Source organism: Candoia aspera, chromosome 3, assembly GCF_035149785.1.
Source record: "Candoia aspera isolate rCanAsp1 chromosome 3, rCanAsp1.hap2, whole genome shotgun sequence".
In the NCBI taxonomy this organism is placed as follows: Eukaryota; Metazoa; Chordata; class Lepidosauria; order Squamata; family Boidae; genus Candoia; species Candoia aspera.
Genome location: NC_086155.1, coordinates 37,988,714 through 38,007,350, shown reverse-complemented (window position 1 = coordinate 38,007,350; position 18,637 = coordinate 37,988,714). Strand labels below are relative to the sequence as shown.

Here is an 18,637-nt window from a genome sequence, read left to right as displayed (position 1 = left end):
GTTCATTTCAGTCCCTTCACATGCACACATTATTTTAAGGAGAAAACATTGCAACAACTATAGCCATTCAGCAAATTATATGCATGTGAGCATTTATGGTAAGATTCTTGATGTAAATGTATTTTCTGTGACACGTGAAAAGTCGTATATGTAAATCATGCATAGGAATTGTGAAATAGGGCACAAATAAGCCATTTAAAAACTGGAGAAGAAATAAAAGTCCTTCATAAATTGGACATTATTTGAGAATTAACTTGGTAGATATTTAGAATTGTGCGGTGCATCCTTGAAGCTATTTGGCTTTCTCGGGACGGACCTTTCATGCTATTCTGACTTAAGTCAGAGCACAAGAGGCTCATTTGCTGCCTAGTGGAAAGCCTGCAGAACTGCGTATGTTTTATTGTCTTGGCTTCTGTTGCAACAATACTGTGATGGTATGAAACTTAAAGAACATTCAGCAGAGTCAAGGAGATAGAAGGCTGTCCTGCCATCTCTATTAAACTCTGTATATCATGGAAAATATAAAGACATGTCAGTCATTATGTGTTTATTGCTCCCACCATCAACTGGCACCAAGCAGAATGTATTACTTGGCTTGTTATTTGTCTTCAAAGCTTGAATATTTATTTTTATGAAATGTAAGTTATGATTTCAACTGGACTTAAGGCCAGCTTAGACAAAGAAAGGAATATGCAACTATTTCATAGTTATCACTGGGCATGGTTTGTTTTTATGCAAAGCATTTTCTTGCAGCAGCAATTAAGAGAGCCTTTTCCAATCCAACCCCTTCTCATCAGTCTCAGCCACTGCACATGGCTACTCTACATCCACACAAAAACTGGATATTGTTCTTCCCTCAATTTTTGTTCCAATTTTGCAGCTTAAAAATATAACTGCAGGGAATTTGGCAGTAGGCCATTCTGAAGGAAAAATAAATACTATAGTATAGTATCAATAACGGCAGGATCTTTCCAAAGAGCACTCTCTCTCATTGTGAATTCAAACAGTGCATACAACAGAAATGCAGTTGAAGAAAGGGAGTATCAGCACAGCAACTAAAAATTCTGAGGTTTCAAATATGCACTTAAAACATAGACATGCACCTGGAAGGAATAGCAACAACCCGAACACTCTTCAGATACAGTCTACTGGCCTTGCATAGAATCCTTGGAATGCTGACAGCAGTCAGAAAAGAAAAGAGCTGAAGAAAGGAAATGGATTTGCTTTCTAATAGTGAGAACGTCCCCAAAAAAGTACTGTACAGAAATAGAAGTCAGGACTATGCAGTGCTTTGAATATGAATCCAACACTTTGGAGCATTAATATAGTATTTGACTGCAGCTCTCCAGAGGAGCCCCAGCTGCTATACCGTTCAGTGAAAAGTTGTGGCTGCTTTAATTTGTTGGAGACGGGGGCTGGATTCATGCTCCTGTCAGCCCCACTAGGTAGGTCAGACCAGGAAATCAAAGAAGGCTAAACACACTTTTATTGAGATTGGCTACAATAACAGAATCTTGCAAATCTGTGCTGTACCTACTCTCCTCTCTTGTATTTCAGTGAATTATGGAGGCATCTGCCTGAGCTGCTTCCAAATATTATCTCATAGTTCTGGATTTAAAAAATGTTCCACCCCCTTTTGCCTAGGTAACAGCTCCAGCATATTTCCGTCAAGGTCATCCTCTTTACTCTCCACAGCCCCTGTGTGCTCCCAAGCTGCTTTTGAGAATCAAATCCAAACTGCTGCATAGCCCTAATAGAAAAGCAGATCCCACTCGCAGTATAGATTTTGGCCCTGAATGTATCATAAGATTCAGAGTTATCCCAAACCCTCCTGTAATCATAGGATAAATTGTCAGGGATCAAGCTGCCTTTTAGATTGTTTATTCTGTCTCTTTAAAAAAGCAACCTATTTATTTGTATTTATTTTTAAAGTATTGTTGGGTTTATTACATCAATTTAAGATGATTTGAGGCTTCTCTATGAGTAAAGATGTGCCAGAATAAAATAAAGAAATGAATGAATAGTAGACATAAAAGTGAGAGATTTTGTTAACAGAGTAAGAACGTTAAGGCAAAAATAGCAACTTTGAAGATCCCAGAAATCAGCGTGAGTGAATGCTAACATTACTTGACTTATCCACACAGCTTTTGGAAGATGCTAATGTATTATTTATGGCCAGCCAGCAGGCAGAAGCCATGGAAAGAACTTTGGGAAAATCTCCGATGCAACAGCAGGTGCAGACAAATGAGACCCAGCTGCACAGGTGATGGCTGGGGAATCTGTGAGCTTCATTTGTCTAAATGCCTCAAACTCTGGCCCCCCAGGACTTTCATTTCCTCTCAAAGCTGGTTTCTTCTTACAGAGGTCTCTGAACTTTACTTACTGAGAATGATTGCCCCATCTGCAATAGAAAACCTGACAGGAGGCTTTGGTACATTTGTTTAGCTGTGTCTTTGAAAACAAACCAGAGTAACATTTTAAATCCATTTTTAAGTTTGTGTCTGTCTGTCTGTCTTTTGGGGGGCTCTGATTTCATTCTTAGAGGAGATGAACGTACCATTTGCTAAAGTTTTAAATATGCTAGAGTGCTCCTTCTTGCCTCTTCATCATAAACTCTCAAATATTTCAAGATATGTAATATATCAGGAAGAGGTAATATGCAAGAAGTGTATTTGTCTCATAATCATAAATGTGTGCAATTGGCTAGGCTAAAATGTGGCTGGATTGTTGTGGCTCAGTGTGTTGGGTAAACTCAGGCAACTGAGTTTATTCAATATATCACAGTTAAGGAACCAAAGAGTTTGTATGCCATAGAAATGTTTTCACTAAAATTGTAATTGTAGACATTCTTTGCTTTGAATGAAATTCCAAAGAAATCAATGGAACTTACATTACTTACAAACTGCAAGTATACAGACTATTCTTTTCTTGTCTGTCTGATACAGTATTACTGTATTTCTACAGCTATAAATCATGGGAAAAAAGAGCTTCAATAGTTTTGCTTTCTAGAGATCTACTGTGTAAGTGGCATAATGTAACCAGCCTTTCTTAAGGCCCAGAAGCTACAGTATGTAGGGTTCAGACTGATTTGTACTTCAGTGGGAAACCACAAAGGAATAACAGGGCTATTGGTTAGACTGGGATGTCAAAAACACCATTTTGGAAAAAGGCAGTGGCAAACACTTCTGTATTGTTGCTGAAAAAGTTACAAACAGATGTCTGTGTAAACTTCAGGAGTCAAGCTTCTTGAAAAAGACTTGAGCTCATCCGTGTGGGTATTTGCAGCACGTAGTAGAAAATGGTAAATTATATCAATTTAATAATCTGTTTAGCAATAATAATGAGAGCCAGTTTGGTGTGGTGGTTAAGGCATCAGGCTAGAAACCAGGAGACCATGAGTTCTAGTCCCACCTAAGGCATGAAGCCAGTGGGTGACTTTGGTCCAGTCACTCTCTCTGAGCCCTAGGAAGGAGGCAATGGCAAACCACTTCTGAAAAACCTTGCCAAAAAAACTGCAGGGACCTGTCCAGGCAGTCTCTGAGAATTGGACACAATTGAATGGATTAAAATCATCATCATCATCTATAGATCCAGATTTAACATCCTGACTTACTTGATTCTGAGGTGTGAGAATCTCTTTTGAGCAAATGCTGGAATTTACTAAATACTTGTGAGAAGGAGCACATGTGCAGACCCCAGTAGCTGAAGAGGCCAAGATGGTATGTCTGAACTATTTCAGTTAGTTTAAACAAACTTTAGATGTAGCATGTTCCAAATTTCGTATAAGGATGAGTGTCTTCAGCTTATTGTAGTCATATAACTACATCACACATAAAAGAGTCAAGAAACATTTTAATGTATTTTTATCCATTCTCTATTTGTGGTTGACTCGCGTAAAAATGGAACAAATGGAAACCTGCATGATAAGAGTACAATTAGGTGCCTTGTCTGGTATAGGCTAACAGACACTTTATACATTAACATTTTAAATATACATTGACATGTTTGAAATTATAGTCTGAGTAGCTGATGTACTATAGTTGCTAAGCTATTGAGCTCAGAATTTGAAGGTTTAAGGTTCTAATCTTATCTCTACCAAGAAGGTAAATTATATTGCTTAGCCTCAGTGCAACTTGAATTCCAAGTTAATATTTTGTGGACTGAAAGAATTGCAAGATAATTTTTATGAGAGGTTTTAAACACCCACAAAGAAAGCTATGTAGGGTATATTAATACTTAATGTGAATAACAGAAGATAATTGACTTGTTTCCTGATAAGATAGAACAGGATTGCTTAGGGTACCTGTTTGCAGAATGTCCCACTTCTCCATAGGTACATTTTCTGTACTTCATGTTTCTCCAGTTGGTACTCTGCTGTAATTCTGTGAGTCTTCTGCCAATATCTAAGTAAACCTAGATTAAAGTCTCTGGGTGTTATGCCTTGATGAATGAGTGTGTCCCATATTTCATCTGATGGGTCATTTAAGCTCCTTTCATTCCAGCCTACTTCCTGATTTAACAATTGAAAGTCAGCACTGTAATGCTGCCCAACTGTAACCCTGCTGGAGGTGACAGAATTCACAAGTAGAAGTTACTTATTTTACTGTATTATAAAAGTTAGCTTTCAAGAGTGTTCTGAAATTGGTGTAGTTGTCTATGTCCCGGCAGTTCTATAAAAGAAGTGCAGTTACTGATTTTTCAGCTTCCTTATCAGTTGGCCAATTATAAGTCTTTCACAAGTTTAGTCTATAGGAAAATCCTCTAGATTTAGGAAAATATATAAATCACACTGAATGAATGAGGAAGGTAGTATACTTGACAGGGTTACTATCATCACTGTCAGGCAGGGAGGTGTGTGCTCAGTATTAGAAGGTTGCTGCTCCATCATGGGTTGGGATAATTCAGGAGCCACTAGTTGAGACATATTCTGTCCCATTTGCTGGACTGCATGGCTCATCAATCTGAGTTACCACATGGTTTTCATATTTGAAACAAGGCAATGGCAGCTTGATGATGGTCAGCATGGTTGCAAGGTGATCTGTAGCCACTGTTTATTTTTTTTATTTTTTATTTATTTATTGAACTTCTCAACTGCCCAATTTGTACACGACAACTCTGGGCAGCTTACAATAAAAATAACATATCACTAAAAATACAATGGTATATATAAATATAAATATATATAAATATAATATACATATAAAAATACAAATATAAAATATACAAGATGGCAAATCAAGATCTTACTGTTGGCACCATCATGGTGCCAACCACCTCCATGTATAGCTATTGCCCCTCCCACTCCAAGCCAGGTGGCATAACCAGGTTTTAACCCCCTTCCTGAAGGCCAGGAGAGTGGGGCCTGTCTTACCTCTGGGGGTAGCTTATTCCAAAGGGCGGGCATGATGGCAGAGAAGGCCCTCCTCCTGGACCCTGCCAATAGGCAATCCCTCATGGACAGGGTCCGTAGCATGCCCTCTCTGCCTGACCAGGTGGGATGGGTCGATGTCATGGGGGTGAGGTGGTCCCTCAGGTAACCTTATTCTTATTCTTGGGGACAGAGCACAGCTTTCTTCCTATATTGTTATCAATAGGAGGTCACACCTCACACCAGCCCCAGCTATAAATCTCCCCACTCCCTAAACTTTGTGTGTATGTATTTCAAACCCAGATTTTAAATCCTAGGCCCTTTTTCTTGCCTTTTCAAATGGGTAGATATCTAGCCTTTTCCCAAAATTGAAGATTGACATCCATTCTGTGTTTACACAGCAGCTCATTCTGACCTTAGTTCCCACATTGACAGCTTTAGTCCTTAGCATAACAATTAACACTTTGCAAATATTACTATACATAAAATGGCAACTACTACCCAGATTTAGTCCCCAGATCACTCACTATCTGGATACAAGTTTCTATGGTTTTCTTTCTCCAGTCATTGACATTAACATGGTAGAAATGGTTTAGTGTAAGAAACTGAACTTATGAATGTTAGAGCAATGAAACATAACTTCATGTATGAGCTGATAGTGTCTGAATAGACAGTTAGTAACTAGGAGTCAGATCATGTTGGATAGCTCAATGAAAACAACCCAATGTGTGGCAGCTCGGACAAAGGAAAATTTCATGTGAGAGATGCTTAGGAAAGGATTGACAGTAAAACAACAAATGTCATAATTCGTTTTTACCTACAATTGGAATACAACATAACATTCTGGTTGCTGAACCTCAAAAATATTTTTAAAACTCGAAAGAGTATAGAAAACAATATCCATTAAAAATGACAGGCACAAATTCCTCATACAAGGAAATACCACAATATTTCACACTTTTTAATTTAGAAAAAAAAGCGGGAACTAACATGGAGATAATATTGCAATAGAAAATTATAGGTGGGACAGAAAAAGTAGTAGCAAATATTTCTTTTTTCCATGATACTATTACTGGGATTACTAATGAATCTGAATGGTGAAAGATTTATGACAGAGAAATTGAGCACTTCTTCATAACACAAATAATTAAACTATGGAGCTAGCTAATCACAGTATGCATTGATGTCTTTGAAAGATGAATTCATGTAAGATATAATTGGTATGATGCTTGTCAACTACTGTATTTCCAGGCATGAGAGCCCTGAAATACCTTTGCTGAGGAAGAAGAGCAGGAGATGGCTACTGATTTCATCATCAAATGCTACTTGCTGGCTTCCACAGGATCTGGTTAATCATTATGAGAAACAGGATGCTGGATTAGACAGAACTTTGTTCTTATCTGGCAAGGCTTTTACTATCTTCAGCTATGTTCATAGTTTCCTGCAAGGGTTCTTCCAGTTGTGGAATGTGTGTCTCATTCAAACAATTGGGCATGGGGAGGCAGAGAAACAGGCTAGACAATATCAATTTGTATTCTTCCTGTAGTCCCTCACTGTGGTCCATTTTTTTCTTTACAAAGTATATCCATCAATGTTTTTTGACTGGGAAGTTCAGTATCTGAAATCACCTTGTCATGGTGCACTCAAAATGGGTCAGTCTTAACACACTTTTCCAAAGTCCTTCAATAGTCCAGTTTGGTGTAGTGGTTAAGGTACTGGCCTAGAAAGCAGGAGACTGTGGGTTCTAGGCCTCCCTTGGCCATGAAACACCGCTGGGTGACTTTGGGCCAGTCACTCTCTCTCGGCCCAACCCATTTCACAGGGTGGTGGTTGTGGAGAAAATAGGTGGGTTAAAAATCTAATCATCACATTTCTCATCATCTGTTGAGATTGGCCTTGCATTGCTTGATGGCTGGAGTAGATGCTGCTGCCCCATTTTCTTTACTGAAGTTTGAAGCAGAATATATAATGCATTCCATTTATATAAACATTACATATAATATATATGGACATATAATGCTTTTAAAAATAACATTATATGACTTTTTGCTTCTTGAGGCTTAGTAGTAAATTATTTCCCATAGCCAAGATAAGGAGCACAATTTCAGAAGCTTGCCAATTTATTCTAAGGCATGAGGTAAGAAATCTCATAAGTAACTCTCTTTTCCCCTGTATCATTGTATATAATTAAATACTAATGAATTAACTAACAGTTTGCTACCTTTTCATGACAGTGAATCTCTGCTGCTTGAGGCTGATGCTTAAAGATAGGACTTATTTGCCTAATGATAAGGTTGCCTGTAAATATGGAACAAATGTAGATCAGTAGAGGTTGTTGTTGTTTTTTTAATTACGTGGGTATGAAATAAGATGTGAGTGAATTTCACAGCCACAAGCTATCTTGGGTGAAGGAGCTGAATTCTGTTCTTCCTTAGCTCTTAAATATAGCTGTTGCTCATTTCTCCCAAATTTTGACAATTTATAGTTTTATAGCTGAGGGGAGGAGGAAAAAAGGTGTACTAATGGAGTATAAGAAAGTGAAACTGGGGGCTGATCATTAGCTTTCTTTCATGTCTATGTCCCTCAGCTACTCCTTTGTTCCTAAATAGAGAAGAGGCTTAAACAATTTTAAATAATATGTCTTTGAGAATTTGCAATATATTTGTATTCTGGCTATATCTGCTGAGGAAGGATTACTTGTGGCTCTTTATCAGTGAAAACTTCCGTTTGTATAAAATGGCCCTTAGAAGACCATTTATTATCATTCAATGGATCATAATATTGTTATGTCTTTAAAAGGAATTCCATCATCACTGCCTCTTGCCTCATGCCCTTGGACTTTCTATTCCAAAGAAGCATATTATTCCATAAGGAGATTCCTGAACTTTATTTGGTGTGAGGTGAAAGGTCCCCTGTGCAAGCACCGAGTCATGTCTGACCCTTTGGTGGGATGCCTCTTTCGTGACGTTTTCTTGGCAGACTATAGCCAGGTGGTTTGCCATTGCCTTCCCCAGTGGTCACCTTCCCCAGCAAGCTGAGTACATTATTTACTAAATAATAATGTTCCATTTTCAATAGAGAAGCTAAGAATTCCTGAACTGAAGCTAGGAACATGTGAACTATGTGCCTCACACTTCTCACTTTGCATGCCTTAGTGTTTATGCAGAAATAATGGTGGAAATGTCAGTTTTTTCCTTTGCTGAAACTATGCATTTTCTTGGGAAAGGTTTTGTGCTGAAACACATATTGGTGCTTTCAGATTATGTCTGCCCTGCTTGCTTTGTTCCCTCCTCTCCCTTCATTTAAATGAACAGCTTTTGGCTGTAAGTGTTGGATTTTTTCTGCTGTTTTCTCATGAATAACACATTATATGATGTAATTTATTGTATTAATACAGCTTGCCAGCATAGTATCCTTTAAGATATTGGAACTGATAAAACATGGACCATAATGTAGCCTGATTATGAATATGTAAATAAATATACTCAGGATTCCCTGACTTCACATTTTATTAAGTTAGAAATGAATTGTTTTTCCCAGCACACAGGATGCAACAAGCTGTAATTATGCCCCATCACTTCTAAGCAGTATGTCAGTGTTTCTTTGTTTGATTCTTTCTTTTTATGGACCTGCACATTAACTCCCTTTTCATTAGTTAGGAGAGGCAAATTAAATAAGGTCCATGGCATTCAGTATTTTCAAAGCAAACTCAGTGGGGTAGAGAATGAAATTTGTGCGAGCTGTTTGAAGAGAGTAGGAGGAGTAAAGACTTAAGAAGATTAATGAAAATGGAACTTATTTAGGAGATAACATAAGAATAGTTGAATGGTTGTCTGGCTGTATATAAAGCAAATAATAATGTAGATTCTTAATTGATATGGAACATGGTCGATGTATCTTTTTAAAGGTTCCTTTAAATGAAGAAAACTATTGGCACAATCAAATGTTGGTGTGTTTAGCATTGCACATATTCCAGCCAGAGTCATTTGCAATCAGGTGGCACCTAAATCAAAAAATTAAATTAAACTAAATTAAACTAAATAGCTCATAACAAAGGTTATACAAAATACAAATATTTTCAGAATTGTTACTGTATAGATGAATGCAAATGTTATATAATTGTTCTTGGTCTATTAATTCTAGAAGACTAAGGGAATAAAAAAAGGGAGATAATTCACACATCAGCAGTACATTCTAGAAAAATGTTGTAGGATATGATCTTGATAGTACCTTCCATCTGTACTTTGCTAATCTGCATATTTCAAGTATATCTCAATTCAGACCTGAAAAAAATAAATATTACCATACAATAGTGTTATATTTCTTTGATTTTGGTAAAGCACAAGTAGTCATTAGTCACTTAAACTGAGTAAAAACTGCCGGAAGCGAGCACTTTACTGCTACTGTGTTAAGGTTATAATTGTGAGAACTTAAGCTGAATCTAGGATATCCCCTGGGCATATCTCTGACCAACAATCTAGTGAACAATAATCTAATGTTGATTGCAGCAGGACTCAGGAAAGAATACTGAGATAAGTATCAGATATTTAGATATCTGAATATCTAAATTCATATATGATTCATATTCATTCACAGACTTAAATTGTGGTCCAACCTTTTTCAATATTCACTCTTCTTGATTGTCTATTCAATGTTATTTGACAAGGACAAATTTAATAATAAACATGAGAAAATGTTGCATTTGCCATTTATACATTCTAAGTATGAATGCAATTCATGTTCCCATGGCTATACATGCCTTGCTCATATGAGAGCAAACGTATTAACCCCTGAACACAAGGAAGCAGAATAGGCCATGAATTGCATGATAAAATGCTGTATATCACCATTGTAGCCTTCCAGTGGTGTTGAACTACAACATCCAGCATCTTCCACCATTAGTCATACTTGCTGAGATTACTGAATGCTGTCACTCAGCAACATCTTGAAATCCACAGGTTCTGCATTTCTGCCACAAATAATCCATGTTTCCTAAAGTACATCTGCCATTGGTAACTCCATATCAATGCATGGTGGCTTGTACAGCTGGACCTGGTAGATTTTGTTTTATTGTTTGTGTGGGAGCATTTTGATTATTTTTATAAGCCAGTATATTGGATTATCACTCCCATCAGTTCATATAGTTAAATAAGTTACCATTATCTGCACAGGAACCAAACAATAAAAGCAAAACAGCAGCACTTGTTACAATTCTATCTCACTAGCCTTGGGAATTAAAATAACAGACAGCCTTGGAGAGGGAGTCACTGTAGCGTGAAATGCACAAAGCCAACCCCTAATAAAACAGTGCTGTTTTGCAGCAACTATGAACGGGAATAAACAGACCCCTACAGCCCTTCAAAGTAATCACATGACAAGGTGGAACAGTTTCCTGAATGAGGATAAAACGAGTCAGCATCCCTCATGGCAGGATGACCTTTAAAAGTTCAGTGTGAGTGGCAACAGCAGAAAATGGCTTCTGGCTCCAAAGAACTGACAGGATGAAGTATTTCTCAGAGATTAGTTGCCAGCAGCTATTCTGTTACCAGAAAGTCGTAATGCAGTGCAGCATCCTGAGTTTAGCAGCTCCAGGGAAGGCAGGTTCTGGACACTGTCGGGTGGTATGAAAGCCGTCTTATCTTCATAGGCTATGCCATCCTTCTTTTCATCTATGGCTTCCCAGCTTAACAAAGGCAGTGCTAAATATCTAAAGTAAAATAAAATAACACAATGCCCAAAGCAGCTTGCTATTAAAGTGGTCATCTATTTTTTTTTTAAAAAGGAAACTCTCCCCACAGTTCCATTGTTAAACCAGGTTTGCACTACAGAGATGAGCCTGGCAGAACTACCCTTTCTTCTCCTATGTTGCAACTGTTTTTCTTTTCTCTTTCCACAGTTCAAATGAACCCACAGCCTGCTATGTCATCCTGGCTGGCAAACTATGATTTGCAAGCCAGTATCAAAGCTTGGCTTACAGGACAAGGGCAAATCATTATTAAGTTTGCATCAAACTGGAAAAGAAAAATCCTCACGTGTTTGTAGGAGAGAATGGGAAAGAGTACAAGCCTAGAACTTGGCCAAGCAGGAATAGGGGAGGTATGGATTTCCAGATTTTGCTGAATAAAATTTCTAGAATCCTTCATTGCTGGCCTCTCCCTATGCCAGTCCTGAATATTAGCAGCAGGCCTGCATCCTCACCTCTTGCAGAGCTTTTCCATTCAACTTGAATATGCCCTGTTGATGCACTGCAGCATTTGTATCAAAGTTGCTATCCATCTTTCTTTTCTTTCCCAAGACCAACACTTACGCCAAAGACGTAAGGATAAGCCTGTCATCTCTGTTTACCAAGATTCCACAGGTGCAGAGGTACCAATACAAATTCTGTGTTAGTTCTGGGCAAAGACTAATTGCAACAATTGTATGAAATCACAAATGAGATAAAGCCATGAAAATTATAAAATCCAAGCTTGCCAAGCTGAATCTTGAGGCTAAAGGTGCTGTTCAGGTAAAATATGAAGATTAAGAGTTAATAACATGTATAGATCTGTTGTAGGTTGTCACACCAGAACAATGTTGATCCGCTCAGAAGTTCTGACTCTACAAATTTTATTAGAACAAAAATTGGTGTTGGTAGTAGGGAGATATTCTTAAAATGTCAGATCCTAAGTGAGACCAAACTTAGTCCAATCCTTTCTGATCCAACATACTATTCTTGCAGCCAGTACAAATTCCTGAAAATATAAATAGGAAAGAACACTGTAACTTCTTTTTCTGTCTCTTTCTCTTCAATCCCACAAAGGTCGGCTTTAATACTGAATTACTAGAATTGCCCATTTTCACACACCCACCTCCATTTCTTAACCTGTGGCATCTGAAAGAGCTACCTCCTCACAAACAAACAAAAAAACAGCCCTGCAAACTGCACCATGATGCCAAGGGACCATTGCTGCCTTTTGCTACAGTATCATTAGGCTCTTCAGAACTGGCTCAACTGAGGATAATTCTTCCAAGCAAGATTCTCAGTGAGTCATCTTTAACAGGATTTACTGAGATGATATAGATAGGATTGCAAGAGTTTCAGCAACTGAAATATTTCCAATTTAGAATCAATTTATCCCCCAATATATATTAGGACAGAGACTTTCTGAGTTTCTTTCTAACAACTTTTGTTTGCTTCTTTTGTCTCTATACTTGTTAAAATATTGAAATACAAAGGAAGTTTTAAAAAAAAGCAAGAAGATTTTTAAAAAGATCGCTACATTTGAATTTCAAAAAACCAGAGTGAAAAAAGACAAAGTATGTTATGCCCTCCCCTTCTTTTCTATTTGTATCCTCAACCACAGATGAGTTATTTTAACTTTGAATCAAACATTAGTAATTGCTGTTAGTTTCTACTTGAATCCTAAAAAGCAAATTTCTGGATGTCTAAATCTGTCTTGCTCTGTGATATGTTGCACGTAAGGGGGCCACCTGGCTTGAATTTCTTGTGAAGAAGTACGGAGGAAGGAGGCTGCTCGTTCACAGGTAAGGGAGAAGCTTACAGGTGGCTATTTGCAAAACTGTCTCCTGATTCTTGCAGTTGGTGAACCAGCCATTATAAGTACTACAGTGCTGTTGCATGTGCACAAAAATGAAGCAAGTTATGTACTTTTATATTCCATCTACTTCAGCTGTATTTTTTTAACAAAATACTGCTGTGGCCAGAATGCTAGATTTCAAGAGACACCTCTTCAGGATTATACCATTGAAAGCATTTGCTCTAGTTGCCTTTCTACATAGTCACAATACTTATATCTTTCTAGCAGTTGAAACAGCAACGTGCTTCAGCCTGTCCCTTTCATGACATGTAAGTTTAATATACAAGTTCTCTTCTTTTTTGGTTTTTGTTTTACAATTGTATCTTACAGCAGTTAGCTTGTGTGCATGTTTGAAGAGCCAGCTTCAAGCATGGAGGTCTTTGATACCATATTGATTTTGATACTGCCAGGGACCGGGAAGAGTAAATAATGTCTTATCAAAAGCTTGTCTACTTAACTGTAAGTTACTTTTTGTTTTAGATCATTTTAGCTTACAGAAATGTAATACAGTGATGTCACTTGTAAGGCAAGTAATTGTACAGGGAGATAGGCATTTGGGAATGTAAGATTAAAAGAATTTGAAACAACATAGGGCTTCTATTTTCTTTCTTTTCATCATGACAATGGCTTAGAAGATTTGTCACGCTGTAAGGATGTTCAAATTGCCTCCTTGCCGAGGAAGGTGGCCAAGGGAAGGAACTTTTGGACTAAGAGTAGAGAGTCAACTGAAGATTGAAGAAGAGAGAATAAGGAAAGCCTTTGGTTTAAAGACAACAGCTCATCTGTAAGATTAAGGGAAGAGGGTTAGGTTGGTTTATTCTTGTTTTTCAAGCAATCCCTCAGAACCTAAATCTTCTGAGGTCTCAGTGGCATCCAAAGAAAAAGATGGAAATGCTTTGGTGAAATGGTGGGACACAAATTTCTAAGAACATGTATTTGAAGCAGCTGTGTTGCTCTGTTTTTAAAATGCATATAGAAATGTCTTTAAATACTAAGAACTGATTGCCAAAATAGCTAGGAAAGATCCTGGTTGCCTTCTTAAAATGTTCCATCTAATTCCCTAGGAAATATCAATCCTAGAGGAAGCCTCTCTGACAATTTTTTGCAGGGTTAATACTAACCAAGCCTAGTGTATTGTACAAATCCAGCTACTAGTTCTTTATCTGGCCTGGTTAAGTGTTGTGTGAATACAGTCTCTCAGCACAGAGTTTAAGCTATCAATCATCAAACATGCAAACGAAAATGAATTACCTTTCCAGGTGAATGCACAAAGTATTTGAACTATATGCCCTGAAACTGTAACATTTTTCTCATCTCACAGAATTGAAATATGTATTCAAATGTGTAGAATCTGCTTATTTTCCCTCTAACAATATTGTCATGGAAGGATCATTGGGGGGGGGGGATTAGACACGATGACAATCCTTTTCTCCATTTTTTCCCATATAAACTATTCTCATTTGTGTTCTGAATTCTCTCCCCTGTGCCTACCCCACCCCACCCCACCCCACCCCCCATCTCTTTGAATTCCAGCAGCATGTTTGCGCCAAGAGCACCTCCAGCTCTCTGATTATATTCTGGCCAGTGAGTGGGATGCCTAATCTGCTTGAGCAGTTTATAGCAATGGGCTTTAAATGTATTGCACGCCCACATGATACTATTTTGGAGAAAACCTCCCTTGTATCTCTTCAAGAACCTGATATCTGTACAAGCAGACAGAATTTGGCTTCAAGTGGACCAAGAACTCAGAGCTGAATTTCAGAAATATGGCAGCATTATTCCTGATGACAATTTACAGATTCATTTCTATATTATCTCAGTATCCCTCTGCCATATCTTTTGATAAGAATTTATTGTAGGATTGATGAGATCATAAAAGAGATTGATGAGATTTAACTCATGCATAAAAGCAAGGAACTTGGAAAACATGCTTGCATCTGCAAGAATGCACTGTGTCAATAAACCCAGACTTTAAGCCAAGAATATATTTTCCATGCAGGGATTCAGACTTGGATCATTTGAAAGTAAAGGATGGATGGCTCTGCTCATAAGCAAATTACAGCTTCTGCTTCCTATGACCTTATTCCATTTGTGATCAGGAATATAAGCCCTGTGATGAGAGAGCTTGATTTTCTCATTTTAGAAATTAAAGCTATGCCCACTTATAAATTGAATCCATTAGAACTCAGCAATATTTACTTCTGAGTAAATATTCATCTATGTGTAAGTTATCATTATTGTTATCTTATCCCATGAACATACCTAATTCTCCTGCCTCCTATTTTCCCCACAACAGCAGAAACCCTGTAAGGTGGTTTAGGCTGAGAGAGAATGACTGGCCCAAAGTCACCCAGCCAGGTTTCATGCTTAAGGGAGGCCTAGAACACACAGGCTAGCACCTTAACCACTATACCAAACTGGCTGTTTAAGATAAAGCTTCCTTTGGATTAATCTTGACTTCTGTTATCTTTGTGGACATATCCATCCAGTTTTCTTGGCAATAACATGGAATTGGTTTGCCATTGCCTTTTAGGGGGCAGTCATGTAAACTGATTAATTGTCTCCTTCAATTTCCCAGTATAAACTACAGCCCTGACAATCCATGAAGGTCCTCCATTTAAGCATTTTTGGAGGTTATGGCAAATTACCACTCTGGGTTGAGTGAGTATTCAGCTCTCTGCATGCCTCTCATTGGCTCTGTTGTGACAACATAACTGACCTTCAGCCTTTCCTTGCAGCACAATCTTAGCTCACTGATTGGTCATTTGGGGGCAAAAAATGAACTCCCTCATGGGAGTATGTTGGAACCCCGACATGTAGTCAGCCTTCTTTCAGCCTTCCCATCCTCCAACCTGTGGAGAAGAGGCTATAAATTTCCTTGCCATAGGAAAAGGACTGCACTATTTAAAAAAAAAAGATTCAGAATTGTGAGATGCTTGGATTATTGCAACAACTGGGCAAGATCCAGATGAAAAAAGAAACCTGTTAAAAAGTACTGATGCTCCGATCATAATATAACCAGATGCCTATTCTATATGATACATTTTTGCCTCAGCTGGAGATAGGCAAAGCCAGAATGTCCATTGTAGCAATCATTTGTGTGTTTTTTTTAAAAAAAAAATACAAGGAACATTTTTTTTTCCTAACAGCCTTTTTCTCCTCTGCTTTTGGTCTTGAGCCTTTAGGGCACATAATGTGCTATTTCTTCTCCTTTCTCCCTGACATGTCTTTATCTTTGCAAAAAAGACTATGCGAAAAGAGCACCATGGGAAACCATTCTGAGTCCTGTACCTTTTTCCTCTTATATATCAGACAGTGTGCAAATGATTTTCTCCATTCTGATATGCTTCGTGACACCAGCTTCACTGTAGTAGACCAATAGTATATCTCTCCCAGATTCCAAAAGCTTTAAATGCATACATATGGATAGTTTGCATTGAGACAGCCACCTAAGTGGAGTTTACCTCTGAGAAAGCATGTATAAAATTGCACTAGAAGAGCTTGTGCTGCATAAGAATGCCAAATCCTTAGGTTTATCATCATCACATTCTGTCATTAAGAGCTCCATGAAGTTGTTGGTGGTTGTTTTTTGCAGATATGTGATGAACACCTACCCAAGTTTCCAACCAGACTCACACAAGAAGAAGATATTATGGATGTCTGATTTATTACTGGATAGTATGCAAGTTCAAGAGCAAAGCTAAGAATAGCAAAAGCGTGGATCTTTCAAACAATTAAAGCTTAGACAGTTCCAATCCCTCCCCCCCAGAGTCAGTAAGAGTCCACTCCCTGCAGCCTGAAGGTGTTCCTAACGGTTCCTGCCGGTCTTTGGGAAAGTGTCCTTGAACAGGCGAGATAACCCAGATAGACATTCCAAAGTCTCTACATCAGTGCCTGGTACAAAAGAACAAGAGCAGCCCCCTCAAACAGTAACACGTGTCAGCACCAGCATGGCATGGGAACTGGTTACGATGTTCACAGGAACATTGGAACAGGAACCATGACACATACCATTCCACAGTATTTTGTAATTAGATAAGCAAGAGAAGCAAGAGAAAATCAGAGTTACAAAAAAAAAAAAGACAAACAATGGAAAACAAAATCAAAACAGTTCCATCTCTGACATTTAATCCTTACCCTGATGTCTTCCATAGGCATCTGGGAGTAATGTGAGTTACAGTCCAACATATCTGGAGAGAATCAAGTAGGGAAGGCTGGCTTAGATGAACAAAAAAATAGTTCAGTAGGCACTAAAGGATGATAAAGATAAAAAAAAAAGTACAATATGAACTTCAGTGTAGAAGAGATTCCAGAAATAAGATATCTTCTTTCTGAATGCCACCCACCTTACTTCAAATGAGAGAGGTACTTATAGAAAAACTTGCTTGATTATTTCAATATATATAGGAGTGGTTAACATGGAAGCAAGCATTTGTTTATATAACAAGTTCCCAAGCAGTACAGCAAAATACATCTTGGACTGTGCTTAAAAGTAGACCATCTACTAGCATTACTAAATACATAAAACTACTTTCTCAGACAGGAATATTTGATGCTAAATCTAATATCCTTGTGGAACCAGACAAATACGTTTTTATAGTCCCAAGGTTTTCCAGGCTTTTTTTACTTAAGGTTTTAATTTATCTTTAATTATGCCAAATTTAATCTTTTTTGTCCCTTGTTGCTTCTATGATTTTAATAATTTAATATATGCATACTGTATTCTTTGTTTGAGCCTTCCCAAGAGTTTTTTTCCCCCCATAAATAGTAACAAAGTTTCTGACTTCCAAGGAAATTAGATTCTTCAAAACAACCTAGAGTTTCATGTAAGCCACATTGTATGAAATGTGTATAGAAAATATGTGGGTTTAATTGATTGTGTAAGCCTTTCTTGATCATTTCTCTGCTACAGAAGAGTAGCAGCTAAGAATGGAAAGAACTGGAGAATCAGCCTAGCTACAGCCCATGTGCTGCTTTATGTTTTACAAGCTTTTCACTGCCATGATCTTATATTATGAGGAAGCAGTTCAATTTTTCTTCTCCCCTGTCTAGTCTGTTCTTCTTTTGTGTCACACCATTTACACTATAAGATGGCAGTATAAGTCATTTTTAACTGATTTGTTTCCCAACAATATATCCTTTTTATTGTACTTGCTAAACTATTGAAAACGCCCATTCTCTAGACTGTGCTTATGCTCCCCTGCTTCTTATTTTGCTGATGGCTTACCCTGAGCTTGGATATTTACCAGCTAGCCATCTTGCCCATTTATATATAGACCCTATGTTTCTCACAGCCAGATACAATAATAGCTCAGCAGTGAAGCTTTTCAGCAAAACAGACTTTGCTTTCTATTCCAGTAGGAAACATAAGCTTCTGTTTGATATTACCAAAGATCCAGCTGGAGAAGTAGAACCAGATCAATAGGAGCTTGTGCTCCAAGTCAGCTGAACATGGTAACACTGGTGTAGGCTGGAATTTTCTCAACAAGCGACTGGTATCTATGATAATTTATTAAACTGGAATGCATATTTTGTTAAAATATTTAGTTTTTTTCCTCCTGAATTTTAAAATGTCAGCTAAAATAATTTTACCCATACACAATTTTATATACCAAGCACTTCCTTGGACTCAAGAAGAGTTATCTTGCTGATCTTTATTGCAGGAAAAAGCAAATATTTTAGCTAGGCTTAC

At 37.8% G+C, this 18,637-nt stretch overlaps 1 long non-coding RNA gene across 1 annotated transcript; it reads right to left on the bottom strand.

Annotated features, from left to right (window-relative positions):
* Window positions 1-9,926: 9,926 nt before the first annotated feature.
* Window positions 9,927-18,396, bottom strand: LOC134494829 (uncharacterized). The gene is made up of 3 exons (XR_010067700.1): window positions 18,334-18,396; window positions 17,083-17,195; window positions 9,927-11,075 (listed from the first exon to the last, which is right to left on the bottom strand). It is a non-coding gene; the product is annotated as an uncharacterized LOC134494829 (long non-coding RNA).
* Between the last annotated feature and the right edge of the window lie 241 nt (window positions 18,397-18,637).